A 5,049-nucleotide genomic window follows, 5' to 3' on the forward strand; every position below is an offset into this window, starting at 1 on the left:
GGATAAGATATATATGTATGTATATATACATGTACACCCTTTATATAAAGTATTATAAAATGCAAACACAAAATAAGATGGTAGAAATAAGACCAAACATATCAATAATACTAAATTAAAGATTTACTTCTAGCAATATGCTACTTATGATAACAAAAGTTTAAAAAAATAAAACATAGATAAACATATGTCAGGCAAATCACAAAAGAAAGCATGTGTGCCATTATTAGCATAAAAAAGTAAAAATTCAAGTCAAAAAGCATGAAATGGGACAAGGAAGGTTTATAATGGAATAAGCTGTAATTCCTCCAGGAAGATAGCTACAGTCATAAACCATCAGAACTAAATAGAGTACCATCAAAATATAATGCAAAAACTATTAGAAAAAACGTGGATTTAGTCACAAAGTCAAAATTATAACAGAAAACCTTAACTCATCTCTCTCAGAAAAGGACAGGATAAGTAGGCAAGAAATAATGAAGTTTACAGAGAATTTGAATAACTCTATTACTAGACTTATTTTAATAATGTATACAGAATGAATATCAAACACAAAAAATATCTTTCCTTTCAAAGAACTCTAAAATATTACCCAAAAAGTAGTCATGTGTAAAGTCACAATAAACCATCAATGAATTCTTCAAAGTTGAAATTTACAGCCCATTATCTATTCACAATTCAATAGTATAAGTTAACAATAAAAGTAGACTGTTAATCTACTTATAAAGAAACAACTGTGAAAATGTCACATATTAAAATTTATCAGGACTTCCCTGGTAGTCCAGTGGTTGAGAATCCACCTACAAAAGCAGGGGACATGGGTTTAATCCCTAGTCTTGGAAGATTCTACATGCTGCTCAACAGCTAAGCCTGTGTGCCTCAACTACTGAAGCCCGCACCCCAGAACTCATGCTCCACAACAAGAGTAGCCGACACAATGAGAAGTCCACACGCTGAAACCAGAGAGTAGCCTCTACTCACTGCAACTGAAAAAGCCCTCACGCAGCAACAAAGACTCAGTGCAGCCAAAAGTAAATAAATAAATGAAATGAAATTAAAAAAAAAAATCTATCAGATGCAACCAAGGTAATATTTAAAAGAAAATGTCTAACTCTAAATACATTTATTTGAAAACAATTAAAAATAATCCATTTTCAATTAGGGAGGTACAAAAAAAGGACAAAGTAAATCAAAAGGTAATTTTATTTATTTTAAAATATATATATTTTATTGAAGTATAGTTGACTTACAATGTTTCAAGTGCACAGCAAGGTGATTCAGTTGTATAAGCATACATATGTTATTTTTGAAATTATTTTCCATCATAGGTTATTACAAGATATTGACTATAGTTCCCTATGCTACATAGTAAATGTTTGTTGCTTGTTGCATATCTATCATTCTATTCATACTAAGTCAAACAAGTGGGATTAAAATGTCATAATTTGTTTTAGTTAGGCAAAGATTCATAAGTTTTCTAAAATATACGTATTATACATATTTATATATGTATACAAAAGTTGTGTAGCACAAAAGGTAATTTTAAGTGAAAAATTATTACTGAACAAAATTCATGGAATAAGAGATAAAAATGGCAGGCTAAGAAATTAGGTCTTTGAAAAGACTACTAAAATAGGAATATGTGTAACAAACATAACATCAAGAAAGAGATAAGAGTGCTCGCTTAGGCAGCACATATACTAAAATTGGAACGATACAGAGAAGATTAGCATGGCCCCTGCGCAAGGATGACACGCAAATTCGTGAAGCGTTCCATATTTTTATACACCATGGAATATTACTCAGCCATTAAAAAGAATTCATTTGAATCAGTTCTAATGAGATGGATGAAACTGGAGCCCATTATACAGAGTGAAGTAAGCCAGAAAGATAAAGACCAATACAGCATACTAACACATATATATGGAATTTAGAAAGATGGTAACGATAACCCTATATGCAAAACAGAAAAAGAGACACAGAAGTACAGAACAGACTTTTGGACTCTGGGAGAAGGTGAGGGTGGGATGTTTCGAAAGAACAGCATGTATATTATCTATAGTGAAACAGATCACCAGCCCAGGTTGGATGCATGAGACAAGTGCTCGGGCCTGGTGCACTGGGAAGACCCAGAGGAATCGGATGGAAAGGGAGGTTTGAGGGGGGATCGGGATGGGGAATACGTGTAACTCCATGGCTGATTCATGTCAATGCATGACAAAACCCACTGAAATGTTGTGAAGTAATTAGCCTCCAACTAATAAAAAATTTAAAAAAAGAAAGAAAGAGATAAGACACAAATAATAAAAAGATAAAGAGATACAATCATGAGATGGGGGTTATGAGAACATTGTGTTCAACTTCTTAACCAATAAAATTGAAACTATAAGAAGTGAAAGTGAAAGTGACTCTGTAGTATTTGCCTCTTTGCCATCCCATGGACTATACAGTCCATGGAATTCTCCAGGCCAGAATACTGGAATGGGTAGCCTTTCCCCACTTCTCCCGGGGTTCTTCCCAACCCAGGGATTGAACCCAGGTCTCCCGCATTGCAGGCAGATTCTTTACTAGCTGAGTCACAAGGGAAGCCCAAAGATTATTACATAAAAAAAATTTTAATTACCAAAGTGCAAAAAGTGATAGAAAGTGTGAAAATTCACAGCAATAAACAGAAGAAATGAAAAACACAGCCAGAGATATATTCCCCCAAATTAACCAGGCCCAGGTATTTTTTGTATGAAAGTTTCATCAAAAATTAAAAAACTAAGTCTAAATTAATTTAAATTCCTCAAACTCAGTAGAACTAGAAACCAAAAGAACATAAAATACAAAGTATTTTCATTAAATCTAGAAACAAAATAAGGATGTCCACTACCCACAACTATTATTCTGTGGTTCCAGGCTATAAAATTAATCAGGAACAAGAAATCAAGAGCATAAATATCAGAGACAAAACCATATGATTGTTGACCCAAGACAATTCAAAAAGAGAAAAATCAACTGACAAAATAGTAGAAATACTAATTTAATTCTATTAGGATTTTGGATATAAGGTAAATATATACCAAAAATTAATAATTTTTATATATTTGCAATAACAGAAGAATCCTATAATCTTTTAAAACTAATTTACAAAACAGATACAAAATTTTCACAATTTTATAACAAAATTTGATTAAGAAAAAGTTTAGCAAAAAATATACAATTTGATTAAGAAAAATTTTCTTTATATAATGCATAAATAAAACCATAAAATTTTGCTGAGAGAAAGGAAAACTTCCAATGTGGAGAAATATACAACATTCCTAGATGGGACAATTCAATATGCTACGGATATTTATCCTTTAGTTACTCTACAAATTCAAAAGTTGCAACAGAAATCTCACTGATATCAACACATTTGCTTTAAAGTAAAAGGACTTTCCAAAAGAATAAATGCAGAATCATACAGAAATTTATGAAAAATAAATAATGGAGCCTAGTCCGACCCACTCAAAATATGTCTTAATGTTATATTAAAAACAGAGTGGTCCTGCTACAGAAATTGAAAAATAGGTCAGAGAAAAGCAGAGAACCCAGAAATAAAATCAGGCACATATGTGAACATAATAAAGATGGCATCTCAAATCTGTGAGGAAATGATGGATCACTCATGATATAGTATTAACATAACTATATGGGGGAATTTTTTAAGAACATAGTTAGATTTAAGGCAGGATCACGATGGCAGAGTAAGAAAGTCGTGGGCTCACTTCTTCCCACAGACATACCAAAACTAGACTCTAAGACTGGATCACCTCAGGCCAAACAACCAAAACTACAACTACATATAAAACAACTCTCTCTGAGAACAACATAAAGACTAACAGAATAGCTCTTTTGCAATGAAGGATAGAAAGAAAGGAAAAAATCACACTGAAATGGGTAGAAAGAGAAAAGAAGAGATTTAGGCAGGACCCACACCTCTGGCAGGCAATTCAAAACCGAAAACAGATATCACAAATTCAGAGGTCCTCCCTAAGGGGTGAGGGGAACCTCACCTCTATGAACCAGCAAAAAGAAGATAAATCCCTCATTTGGTTTTGAAAACCAGCAACACTTATTACCTGAAGAGCCATCGAGCTTTAGAAAAAAGACTCAGCTCTTAAGGGCCATATATACAAACTTACCTGCTCTGAGTCCCAGAGCAGAAGTAGATAGATGCCTGGTACTATCACCAGCTTGCCATGCCCACACCAGCACACTCTCAGCCCACACCTAGCTCCAGACCCAACCCTACCCTACCAAGGCAGCAGACCCCCGTGCACCCTAGGAGAAGTGTCAGGTCCACAATGGGCTTTGCCTTCAGCCCCACCCTAGTTCCCCAGTATACTCAAAGGGAAACTCCAGCCTGTGCCAGGCTCCATCTCCAATGCCCCTCCAGCTCCAATTCCCCTTTCCCCAATACACCTTGGAAAAGCCACAGTCCGCATTTGTTTTGGCTCCAGCCTTCTTCTGCTCTTGCCAGAGTCACCTGGCAGAAGAAACATGCAAAGAGATGATCCTACACAGAACAGGCTTCAAGACTTTTGCCAAGTTCATACAGATAAACACAGAAAACCAAAGAAAATGAGAAGAGATAAATGTATGTTCCAAAAGAAAGAACAAGATAAAACTCCCAGGGAAAAATTCTAGTGAAGCTGAGCTAAGTAATTTATCTGATCAAGAGTTCAAAACATCAGTCATAAAAAATGCTCACCAAACTCAGATGAAGAGAGGAACACAGTGAGAATTTCAACAAAGAATTAGAAAACATAAAAAAAAATCAGAGCTGAAAAATAACTGAAATGAAAAATATACTAGAAGTAATCAACTGCAGATTAGGTGATATGGAAGAACACATAAGCAACCTGGAAGACAGAATAGCAGAAATCACCCAATCAAAAGATAAAAAGAAAAAAAGAATTAAAAAAAAAATGAAGATAGTTTAAGGGATCTCTGAGATCATCAAGTGTACTACCATTTGCGTTATAGGGGGACCAAAACAAGTGAGAAAGAAAAGGGCAGAAA

At 34.5% G+C, this 5,049-nt stretch overlaps 1 non-coding gene across 1 annotated transcript; it reads left to right on the forward strand.

Annotated features, from left to right (window-relative positions):
• The first annotated feature begins 1,676 nt into the window (after window positions 1-1,676).
• LOC136173816 (U6 spliceosomal RNA) lies at window positions 1,677-1,783 on the forward strand. Its single transcript, XR_010664296.1, has one exon. It is a non-coding gene; the product is annotated as a U6 spliceosomal RNA (small nuclear RNA).
• Window positions 1,784-5,049: the final 3,266 nt, after the last annotated feature.

This window comes from Muntiacus reevesi, chromosome 8 (assembly GCF_963930625.1).
Source record: "Muntiacus reevesi chromosome 8, mMunRee1.1, whole genome shotgun sequence".
NCBI classification, from domain to species: domain Eukaryota; kingdom Metazoa; phylum Chordata; class Mammalia; order Artiodactyla; family Cervidae; genus Muntiacus; species Muntiacus reevesi.